The 13014-nt window shown below is 39.1% G+C and overlaps 1 long non-coding RNA gene across 1 annotated transcript; it reads left to right on the top strand.

Moving 5' to 3' along the window:
- The first annotated feature begins 2954 nt into the window (after positions 1-2954).
- On the top strand, positions 2955-12769 carry LOC134284137 (uncharacterized). Its single transcript, XR_009995634.1, has 3 exons — positions 2955-3101; positions 3206-3523; positions 3585-12769. It is a non-coding gene; the product is annotated as an uncharacterized LOC134284137 (long non-coding RNA).
- The last annotated feature ends 245 nt before the right edge of the window (positions 12770-13014 follow it).

The raw sequence follows: 13014 nt of genomic DNA, 5'->3' as shown, positions 1-13014 counted from the left end.
ATACAGTAGGGGCTGTCCATTAAGGGCGGACGGGACGGTCGGGTAAATATCCGCCATTGCTCTGTCGCTACTAAGATGGTAATCTCAGATTCTACTTCATATTTTGCAACAAAAACCTATCATTGTGTATGCTCACTTGTACTGCACATGCTGATTGTTTTTCATCATCTTCAGTGCAATAGAACTCGAGATTACCATCATCAAAATCGCGAGGCAAATTGTTAGAAAGAGAGGCAAGATAGGAAAAATAACACGGCGTCCCGTTTCACCTTAATTCAATTCAATTCAATTCAATTTATTTCTGGAATTCAACGTTACTACATTTAATATTTACATTTAAATTTCAGAGATTTGGTTTACCTTTCAGCTGAGAACAATACAAATTCATTTAAGATACATTAATACAAACAACAGAAATTACTAGCTAAATGTAGCTGTTTTAAGGAAAAGAGTTTAAAAAAACCCTAGATTTCAGAATGTCTTAAAACTAATATCACAGATTTTGAGGTCTTTTTGAAGTCTTCCCTCAAAAGTTTGCCTAATGTCAAATGAGGCGGGGAAAACTTAAAAACTCCGAAGAATCAGGTTCCTTTAGCTGCAGATCCATGTAGTAGCAAGAACCTGTCACCCCCGTCTCAACCAGTTAAATATACTTCAAGGAGAAATATTCGACAATGTAGCAAGAAAAAAGCCACTAAAGTTCATCGCAGTTCAAGCAAGCCTCCTAGACCCAAGCGAGGACTGTTTACTTTTAGGGTTCTCGTGGATCGCTTATATGATGCCCACGGTCTTCCAGAAAGTTTTAGAGGCATTATTGATATGTTTATTCCTACAGTAGAAGAAAATCTTCGGAATCTGACACAATCATGGCCCCTCCTTGCTGCGATCATATCTTTCGATGGATAATTCATCAAGTGGGGTACAAGATATGATCACTGCCCGCATAGAGAAATACAGTTTGTCTTAATCTCCAAACACTAAATTTCTTGTATCTGTTGTTGTTAATGTATAACAAATAGTTGCTATTATGTCAAAGATTATGAGGTTCTACGCATTCGACTATGAATCACAGTCTATGCAATCCATACCAATTGGTGACATTATATTATACTGTGCAGATGTTGTTGAATATTGTGGAGATGGAAACTGGCAAATAATGGTGGCAATATAAAATCACCATATGTCAAACTGTTTGTGCTTATTTTGTGCAACACACTGACACACATGCGTTAAAACTGTAAGTTACTAATGTTGAACAATATAACCGAGAATATAACAAACAGTTGCACGCATTAGTATTTGTGAATCAATGAAAGTCGGCTGAAGGCTGCAAACTTTCAAAACAAAGGGAAAAAATTGAGAGCTGAAAAATGTAAAAATTGAAAATTTGTTCTGAAAACGTTTGGTAAATATCTGCCGCAAGTAAATCGCTGCACTGGACCAGCAGTAGTTAACATGTTGGTAGCGGTAAGTATTTCATTCAATGGAAAAAAGATTCGTCTACCCCGACTACCCCGACTACCCCGACTACCCCTGGTCTACCCAACTAAAAACTTACAATAAATCATTTCTCTTCATAGATGGAAACGGTTTTCACCAGGAGGCGTTTATAGTCGTCCTCATTAGGGGCCTACAGCTGGTCGTGGTATACGGCATCACTCCGGTGACCGACCAACTTCCCTTTCATTTGGAACTTCTGCCGTCTGTATCGCGTATCATGCGGACGGTTCAGCAACGAGCCATGAGGGCATCAGTGAGAAATCTACTTGGAAATTTATTAGCAGGAAAATTCTGGTTTTACTACGGTTGAACAGTGAAGCCTGCTGACACCGGTATGCAACGAACGACGGCGGAGTTGGAGAAGCAGAACGACACATTTTATATAGGCACACGATTGTTTATAATAAATATCATTGTTTTATTAATTATTATTTAATTTGTTCCTTATTTACGGTATTATGGTACAAATACAAATGAACAGTACATACTATATGAGCACTAATCCGTATACAGTTATTCTACTATGGAGAACAATAAGTCACTAGTTTTACATACATTATACGTGTTTCTTTCAAATTAATGGTTAAACTGTTCTTTAACCATTTGCTTTGCTATGACTTGTCTGAAAAACTGGATAGTATATTGACCATATGCTTTACTGTTTTGCGAAAAATTTGTTCGAGAAAATGAGCGATTTTTAATGGTAACCTATCTTAACCGCCTATTCCACATACTGTTATTTGGAGGATTACCATTTGTCAAACTGGCAAATCTGTACATGGAATGGTTATCTTACTGTTAGCTCGGGTAGTCTGAGAAACGGTCAATTTACAATAGCTAATAGTCATCAACAGTATGAGAAACGCTGCATTTACAGTTCGTGATTATGCGGGTGTGCTACAGTGGAACTGTCATATTAGGGTAAATTTCAAATAAAAATATTACCATCATCCATCGTCCATTCCCCCATTCACAATGTCCCGTTGTTTTCCTATATAACCTAACGCAGGTACTGTCACACCCCTTCCCCAATTGTTTGATGTAATTCGTGAACGTCCCCTTATATCACGTTAGACATCCAGTAGAACAGCCCCCTGGACATGATCAATATATAACGTATCACCCCTTTGGTTGTTAGTGACGGATGTTGTGAAGGTATATGTGTATAAATGATAATAGACCATTCCCGTCTGACCTAACCCCACTTTTTTATATTTTTCTTCGATAGACACTTAGTTTTCATGATCATTGCCGTTATTGAATATTTTTTATATGTATTCCTGATTTTCATACAAATTTTTGAAAATTCAAAAAATCTCTCCAATTTGGAATTAAAATCACCGTGCGAAGTAGTGTGTACACCCCTGGTCTGTGGAGATGTTTTTTAGTGTGGAGAATATGCTTCCAACCCTGCCTTCATTCTGACATGTTTACTTTTCGAAATGCCAAATTCCCATCGCTACTCGTACGGCTCGCACCTGATCTCCTGTCGACTAAATAATGTGTAAAAGTGCACAAAGTCCTATATTTTCGACGAAAAATCGAGTAATATCGCAGCTATTTCAGTGTTAAAATATTTTCAGCGGTACAGTTTACACGAGGTAAGTAAATAAATGCCTAAACCCTGCACGCGATATAGTTTGCAGCCGTCGGACGTCAATATCAACACTGTTATGGTTTCGTTAAACGGACAATTTATTTATAGCCATCGCGCTGGGATTTTACGCATAGTTCCGACTAACGAGTCTGGAATAACAAAGAGGAGAAACGTCAAAATTGGAACAGCCGATTTGCTGTCATCCCCATAGTTCCAATCGAGCAGGAGACCTGTCAAAACGACCAGGATTCGCCACTTTGGTATACTCGAGACACTTTAGTTCCGACATGTATTAAACGATGGAGCAGGTCCTGTAGGATTGCTGTATCTGCCTGCGGAATAGGAACAACTTCCTGTGCATCTGCGACAAGACGAATATTTACTGAGCGCGTTGATCAGATCCTGGCCAGCTACTTTTGGTTCGAGGTGAGTGGCTTTTGCATTGTTTTCGAGAAACCGGCTAATTCTATTTGTGTGTAATTTCCAGGACGAGCAGGTCATGCTGTACTCCAGCTGTTGGGAGAAGATCGATGAGTGTGCCGAAGAAAAAACGTGGTCGGAAGTGTAGGAAGCGGTCCAACTGTTGGACTCCAACAAGGAAGAGGAAGGGGACGGGGATGAAGAGTGGAAGCCTTCGACCGATGGGTTGAGATTCCCGATGCCTTTGCAGGTGAAGCTAGATGTGGGGAAGTGTAAAAAATACTCTAGAATGTAAGTATTATATCATGCATTTCTCACCCCTGTTAGCTAGTGCTTGTATGTATTTTGGCCAGGATTGCTTTATAACAAACTAGCTGTTCCGGCAAACGCCGTACTGCCTGCCTACCGTTTCGTCATCTGTATGGGAACCCTCCTTTCCAGAGATGGGAGGAGTTCTGGTGTAATGCTGTTACTTCTTACAATGACTCGTGTTTTGAAGTGCTAATCAAAGTTTCAGCTTTTTGCAACATTCCGTTCCCCATATATGTGTTTGGGAAGCTTCAGAACTCCATTCCGGATAAACGAGTCCAGCCTGTACTGTTACCAAAAGCAGTCACTCTCTTGCAATATGTATGCCAAAATATTTCAGTATTATTTTTCTTCTTCGTAGCGAATATCCCCACTGAAAAAAAAACCCCGCTTTTCAGCTTTGTGTTCTATCAAAGATTTTTAAGTACTAATATACTATTAGATTCTATGAGCACTTTCATAGTTTGTAAAGAACTAGCATAAGTTAAAATTCACGAAAATAAAAAAAAAATAATTAAAAAAAAAACTTCCATATAGGGTGACCAAGGATATTATCGGCAGGATTGTTCCCTTTGTCATTAGAGGTTTTAGTCGGTCAACTTGCTTGAAACTTGGTCGTATAATTCTGCTTGCTTGGGAAGGATTTGCGGCCAATTGTGAGTTCAAGAGGTTTATAAAAGCCCCCCATGACGAACAAAAAAAAAAACGGCCCAAAATACGTAAGTTCCCCTAGTTATTGACTGAGAGTTTCCTCTGATCGTTTTGCCTATGTATATCGTGTGTCAGGCACGAAGATACTCTATGCCCAAGGAAGTCAAGGAATTTTCAATAATTGTTAATAGTTCCTGGACTGACCGGGAATCGAATCCGGTTACCTTCAACATGATCATGCTGACACCCATGCCCTATTCCAGTCATTGAATCGAATAAACGGTTGACAGCATACGTGCCAACTTGTGGCCTATGTGGGAGTGGGCAAGACATCCCAAAATTAATTAAATTCGGAAACAATCGACGCAGTTGATCTAATTTATATACAAATATTTACGTGACAATTATTGCATTGAGTTCATGAATTTTATTCAATTTTCAAGAGCGGCCCCCTTCTTTCGGGTACAATTGATCACTATTTATAGTTTTTTTTTTAATCATTATATATTTCTAGACCAACATGTGAAAAGGGCGGAAAAGCCAAAATGTAAACAAATAACTTTTCAGCATAATTTGATGAAACAACTCATGAACATATGATTTTTCCTGACGTTAGCTCAAAAATGAGTTTCCACTTATGGAAAACAATAATTTAAATAAAGGCGGATTTCCACATCTGATTTTGATCACTTCATTTGGTTGTTCCGCCAATGATCTTGCGCCTTTGAAAAAAGCACAAAAATGCACAAAATTGTTAACACTGTTGAATAAACAGTCGTGAACAGCATCTCGCCATTCAAATTTATCAAATTTACACAAAACTTTTACTCCTACTTGATTAAAGTCGCCCCTAATTACTTACACCGTTATTGAAAAGCCTTCGTCATTACGTCGTGCTTCGGCGCCCATTAAAATGTCTGAGTGGAAATCCGCCGCGCACTTATTGCTCTTGTTGCGCACGGATGGTTCTTACGCCCAAGATCAAATCGTGCGTTTTTCACCGTAAAATTCAATAAAGTCGCTGACTGACTGCAATAAGTGGCGATAATATGGCTTCAATGTCTATTCAGGATATATTTTCTCCAAAGGACCCAGGTTTGGATGATATGCAGCTGGTAAAGCTTCACTGATAAAAACACAGACAAACAGACGTAACACTCTTCAGAACGACATGGCACATGCATTTAACGATCGATTCGAATTTCTTTTGCTTTCCGCGATCCTTCCACCAGAGGCGCTAGTGTTTGATCGCTTTGACGTTTGCCAGTGTACACGTTGCTGAATGATGCAAATGAAACTTACAGGCGATTTGTGTAGTAGTGTGCGTGTTAGACAAACGTCAAATCGAAATCCATCATGGCCGACAGTGTCTCGCGCGGTTCTACCAACAGGTGGCAGTGTGCTCATGAGGAAGACACCGAGCAAAAGTTTTTGATGAATTTCCTCTAAGAGTTACGTCTGTTTGTCTGTGATAAAAATGTTAGCGAATGGTCTCAAATCTATTGACCGGCATAGGTCACAGCAGGTAGATTCAGCAAAAGGTGATATTGGGAACCAGGCCCGTGCACAGAAAAGGCGACAAGGGAGGGGTTTTACCCAATTTTAGCAAAGGGTGAAGGAGGCCTTGTGTAGAGAGTATCGGCAATGGGAGGAGTTTAACCCCCAAAACCCATTCGTTGTGCACGGGCTTGTTGGGAACATAATATGCTGCCTGCGCTTCCCCATCGGTACTGTAGCTATATTTTTTTCAACGCGCATTATGGACAATGGCAGGGACAACTCCCTCCTTTGCTGTACGATACTAGATAAACTGTAAAGAGATCGTAGATAAGAGCTAGAATATAGATTTTAATCGAAATCTGATTGCCATTGCATTTTACTCATTGTTTTTTTACCACTCATCGTAGGCAACGTCAAGAGAAAATTTCCTTCCTCCTCCATTGTTCAGTGTCAGATAAACTTCAATTAGTTACTTTTAGTTAAGAAAGCTTCAAAATCAATTTATTGCAGTGGATTAGGTTCAAAATCTATTGCATTCCACTAATTTCGATACAAAATTTCTTCGGGCGTAACAACAAAAGCGATCGATTCTAGGTAATATTGACCAGGCGTAATTCCAGTGCTGGCGACCAAGCGGCGTAGCATGTCGGGCGTAATGACCAATGAGTTTTTATTTGGGCGTAATTTTCATTTCATTCATTTTCTTCAAGGAAAAACGCTAGTTTGTACTTTTTGACATAAAATCACCAAGAGGATAGTGTTTTCTTCTAAAACAACGAAAAAGATTGAGTGCACACGCACAAAGTGTTAAATAGGAATTAGTTTTAGGTTGTGAAACTTTGCAAGCGTTTTTCTCGATTCTAACATTTTGGATATCCGCCCTTTTCACATGTTGGTCTAGATTTGTTTTAAAAATTTGTTTCAGGCACTTCCGATAACCATGGCTAGCTTGCGGTGCTTTACTCTATCTTACTGGAGCTACTTCACCGGCCTCATTTATCAAATGCTTTGTACACTTTTGGGTAATATTAATAAAAAAATGCGGTGGGTGGGGTGTTTCATTGGACTCCATAAGACATCCGAAATAACTTCGAGATTCGGACTAGGGCAACTTACTATACCAACATATTGCAATTAGGAAGGTTAACTATTAAAGTAACGAAATTAAATTATCAAAGCGAAGTCCCGAATCTCTACTCGTAATGCAGGTGAGTTCGTGCATGTCTGCAACATGTTGGTAGGTAGCCAAGACAGAATTATTCGCCTTTGAAGTTTTTGGAGTAGTCTATGAGATATTCTTCCTTGTAATCAGCACATGAGTTTTAGATGATCATAGCCATCAAAATAGAACAGTTCTCTTTGAAATTATTCCTCATAGGCGTCTGTCGCGTGAAAGGTTCACCAATTCCTCTGAAGTTGTTTGGTGAAGAACAACACATCTACTTTGAAAATAGAACACTTATCTCTGTAGCTATTCCTCGTAGCTATCAGAACTTGTCGAGTTGAAGGTTCACCAAGTCCTCTAAAGCTGTTTGGTGACGCACAATACATCTACTTTGAATTTATTCCTAACAGCCACCAAAATTTATTGTGTATAATTTTCACCAAGTCCTCCGAAGTTGCTTGGTGACGCACAATACATCTACCTCGAAAATGTTTTGCTCGTAGCCATCAGAACTTGTCGTGTACAAGGTTCACCAAGTCCTCTGGAGTTGTTTGGTGACGCACAATACATTTGCTTTGAAAACAGAACAATTTATCATCGTAGTTTAGCCATCAGAACTTGTCGAGTTGAAGGTTCACCAAGTCCTCTAAATTTTGTTTGGTGACGTACAAAACATCTACTTTGAAAATAGAACAATTACCTTTGTAGCTATTTCTCGTAGCTATTAGAATTTGTCGTATAACAGGTTCACGTAGTCCTCTGGAGTTGTTTGGTGACTCACAATACATCGAATTTGAAAACAGAACAATTTATAATCGTAGTTATTCCTCATAGCCATCAGAACTTGTCGAGTTGAAGGTTCACCAAGTCCTCTAAAGTTGTTTGGTGACGCACAATACATCTACCTCGAAAATAGAACAATTCTCTATGAAGTTAGTGTTCATTGCCATAAGAACTTGTCGTAAGGTTCACCAAGTCCTCTGGAGTTGTTTGGTGACTCACAATACATCGACTTTGAAAACAGAACAATTCATAATCGTAGCTATTCCTCATAACCATCAGAACTTGTCGAGGAGAAGGTTCACCAAGTCCTCTGGAGTTGTTTGGTGACGCACAATACATTTGCTTTGAAAACAGAACAATTTATCATCGTAGTTTAGCCATCAGAACTTGTCGAGTTGAAGGTTCACCAAGTCCTCTAAATTTTGTTTGGTGACGTACAAAACATCTACTTTGAAAATAGAACAATTACCTTTGTAGCTATTTCTCGTAGCTATTAGAATTTGTCGTATAACAGGTTCACGTAGTCCTCTGGAGTTGTTTGGTGACTCACAATACATCGAATTTGAAAACAGAACAATTTATAATCGTAGTTATTCCTCATAGCCATCAGAACTTGTCGAGTTGAAGGTTCACCAAGTCCTCTAAAGTTGTTTGGTGACGCACAATACATCTACCTCGAAAATAGAACAATTCTCTATGAAGTTAGTGTTCATTGCCATAAGAACTTGTCGTAAGGTTCACCAAGTCCTCTGGAGTTGTTTGGTGACTCACAATACATCGACTTTGAAAACAGAACAATTTATAATCGTAGCTATTCCTCATAACCATCAGAACTTGTCGAGGAGAAGGTTCACCAAGTCCTCTGGAGTTGTTTGGTGACGCACAATACATTTGCTTTGAAAACAGAACAATTTATCATCGTAGTTTAGCCATCAGAACTTGTCGAGTTGAAGGTTCACCAAGTCCTCTAAATTTTGTTTGGTGACGTACAAAACATCTACTTTGAAAATAGAACAATTACCTTTGTAGCTATTTCTCGTAGCTATTAGAATTTGTCGTATAACAGGTTCACGTAGTCCTCTGGAGTTGTTTGGTGACTCACAATACATCGACTTTGAAAACAGAACAATTTATAATCGTAGTTATTCCTCATAGCCATCAGAACTTGTCGAGTTGAAGGTTCACCAAGTCCTCTAAAGTTGTTTGGTGACGCACAATACATCTACCTCGAAAATAGAACAATTCTCTATGAAGTTAGTGTTCATTGCCATAAGAACTTGTCGTAAGGTTCACCAAGTCCTCTGGAGTTGTTTGGTGACTCACTATACATCGACTTTGAAAACAGAACAATTTATCATCGTAGTTATTCCTCATAACCATCAGAACTTGTCGAGTTGAAGGTTCACCAAGTCCTCTAAATTTTGTTTGGTGACATACAAAACATCTACTTTGAAAATAGAACAATTACCTTTGTAGCTATTTCTCGTAGCTATTAGAATTTGTCGTATAACAGGTTCACGTAGTCCTCTGGAGTTGTTTGGTGACTCACTATACATCGACTTTGAAAACAGAACAATTTATCATCGTAGTTATTCCTCATAGCCATCAGAACTTGTCGAGTTGAAGGTTCACCAAGTCCTCTAAATTTTGTTTGGTGACATACAAAACATCTACTTTGAAAATAGAACAATTACCTTTGTAGCTATTTCTCGTAGCTATTAGAATTTGTCGTATAACAGGTTCACGTAGTCCTCTGGAGTTGTTTGGTGACTCACAATACATCGACTTTGAAAACAGAACAATTTATAATCGTAGTTATTCCTCATAGCCATCAGAACTTGTCGAGTTGAAGGTTCACCAAGTCCTCTAAAGTTGTTTGGTGACGCACAATACATCTACCTCGAAAATAGAACAATTCTCTATGAAGTTAGTGTTCATTGCCATAAGAACTTGTCGTAAGGTTCACCAAGTCCTCTGGAGTTGTTTGGTGACTCACAATACATCGACTTTGAAAACAGAACAATTTATCATCGTAGTTATTCCTCATAGCCATCAGAACTTGTCGAGTTGAAGGTTCACCAAGTCCTCCGAAGTTGCTTGGTGACGCACAATATACATCTACCTCGGAAATAGAACAGTTATCTTTATTTGTATTTAGTTATTCCTTATGTATTTGCATTCAGTTGTTCTTATGCTATTTTTTATTAATTTCAATTTTAACAAACAAAATTTTTTCCTATCTTAGTTCAATCGCTGCGAAATCGGATCATTATGGCAGCGATGAACTGCGGCCGTTCCCATAGTCCGTAATGGTTTTCCTGCTTCTGCCACTCCTAATATTTGTACCACCGTTTCTCTCACTTTCTTACATTAGGGGTCCCTCACATGATCGCGTCACCTCCTCCTATTTCCTCGGGGAAGTAAGCGGTTGGCACAGGGAAATATGCGTACCGTAACGGTGGAGGGGCTTCCTTTTCTTTACAGGTCATCGCTAGAACTTTTATAAAAAAAAATCGCATGTTGTCTGTTGAAGGCCAAAGCGTTTCGATGGTATGAACCTTGTGGTGGCCGTCAATTTGGGCAGTGAACTTAACGATATTGTTATCCTCGTGCTTCTGGGTGGGTGGTGGCTTTGGCTGATGCACCTTCACAGGTCGAATACTCCCAGCAGCACAGCTTACTGCTGAAACCGCCTCGAAACGGATGGGGAACGTGGTTCTGCTGTCTCCCCAGACCGATACCCTTCCGGGCTCCACGTTATTTTTTTCCACAAACCGTAACAACCTGGACGATCGATTGTTCAGTTTCGGTTAATTTCCGTGGCCATAATCGACTTCAGCCTGCCTGCACGGAGAAGTGAAAAAAATCGATTGCGGTGATCCGACGCTGCATCAGTGACCCCTCCAGGCCTGCCTTTAAATCCTCCGTTTCCATGCAAGTCGAGTGCGGTGAATCCGAAGTGTGCGCTTTAGACCGGACGTACCGTGTTGGATTCGGCATTGCAGCACTACGACAGTATGTCACTAATGGTACTGGACTGCCTCAGCATCATGGTCCTCAGTTCAACATCTCTTATACTTTCTGTGGACGGACAGATTATGTAAGGATTCGTCATGCTGGTTTTGCTTGGGAATTTGCGTTCTTGCACTATTTTTTTTGAGGCTAAAAGTATTCGGAATCCTAAGTTAAATATCAAATCTATAGACAAATTGTTCGAATTAACTGCCTGCAGAAAATGGAGATCAAACTACCACTGCCCCCGTACGTTGAGAAGTTGCTATTAAGCGTCGAGGAAGATCCAAACTTTAAACCAAATGAAGTGATCAAAATCAGATGTGGAAATCCGCCTTTATTTAAATTATTGTTTTCCATAAGTGGAAACTCATTTTTGAGCTAACGTCAGGAAAAATCATATGTTCATGAGTTGTTTCATCAAATTATGCTGAAAAGTTATTTGTTTACATTTTGGCTTTTCCGCCCTTTTCACATGTTGGTCTAGATATTTCCTAAGTAGAACAGTGAAAGGAGCAAAGAAATAAAGCAAACTTTTCCTCTATTTCCACCAACCGTGTAGTAGCTACACATAGGTAAACTTGCGTTCTCCTCCGTAGACCATTTCAAGTAGCTTCTGGAATAATGAGAAACAATAAATAGAACGTAGAGCCGAACTCTTTCCGAAAGTAGCCAAGGCTACTCTAAGGTAAAACTACAGGTAAAACCAAACTTTCGGACGGAAGCTAATGTAGTTCATAGGTACAGAGACTGCAGAGACAAAAAACGGATATGACATTAAACCAAACATAAAAAAAAACTTTACTATATTTTAGAATTAGACAACGGTTGTTCGCCGACGACAAGACCGGAAGCAAAATTGTTCGACTAAACGAGTAAGCGCTAGGCATATTTTTGTACCAAATCGATTCGCCAACTTTTATACATTTGAAGACAAATGGATTCAATGGAAAACAACAGGCTAAAATCCGGGGATCGATGGTGGAGAATGTGGCCGACCGTGTATGTTGTAAGAAATAAAGAAAAAAAAAATCCTGTACTCAACAAATGATATCGGTAACAATACCCGTATGATGTTTTTTTCTCCTTTTTCTAACATTTTTTCGGCCTAGAGGGCGGAAACCCTCAGCCGACTAGAAATATAATTACCTACAAAAAAAAAACTGAAATTTAAATCGTTCGTGTAAAATATGAGATTGCATTCGTCGATGTGAATTTTGTTACAGAGTAGCGAAATCGTTCGTCAACTTAATCGCTGAGATGCGCTAGGAGAAATGGGAAAAGCATATTGCTGGTTGCTTTCCAAGATGGATTTTTGATGCACTTCGCCTATCACACTATTTTTGTGCTCGGGCACGGTTGCCGACATCAATATCGAGAATTCCACGTTTCACAAACTTTTTCCATGAGAAGAAACACACAAACCTGCATAGCTGGCCGCCCGGCTACGACTCTCGGTGAGAAAAAAAGAGAGAAGGTCGATTCGGAGAGTTGATGATGGATGAGAATCAAAACAAAACCGAAGAAGAGTCAGGCGAATCACTCACCACGTGCTAATGTTTGACATTTCTCGACGTCAAAATGCTGTCAGACAGGCCGATTGCACTTATCGTCACACTTTTCAACCATCACACTTTCAAACTGTGCAGTCCAATTTGGTGTGAACTGTGCAATATAATCGTGTAACATTTCAGTGCAATATGGGTTAAGAAAAATGAAAATAAAAAAGTATTTGAATAAAAAAAAGTTAGATAGACATATCATGATATATTGAAAGTACTTACTAAAACTGCAAATTAAGCATGACTTACAAACTTCAACCGTATGTAATGTGAAAGAAGAAGAATCGTCAGCTAAATTTAGATATCGACTATATAAACTTCTAATGTAAAGCAAACAAGGAAAGCCGAACAAATCAATACGATGTAAAAAGTGGAAACAGCAACTATTACTCTTCATACTCTTTAATAAATTCTTAATGAATTCTACAAATATTGAAAAGTTTGGTGTTTTTAATTTGTTTAATTTCATTGTCGTTAAATGCTATTCTACACGGAAAAACGAAAGTACCCAAAAG

Source organism: Aedes albopictus, chromosome 3 (assembly GCF_035046485.1).
Source record: "Aedes albopictus strain Foshan chromosome 3, AalbF5, whole genome shotgun sequence".
NCBI classification, from domain to species: Eukaryota; Metazoa; Arthropoda; class Insecta; order Diptera; family Culicidae; genus Aedes; species Aedes albopictus.
Note: the sequence above shows the minus strand (reverse complement) of the source record. Positions and strands in the feature narration are given on the sequence as shown.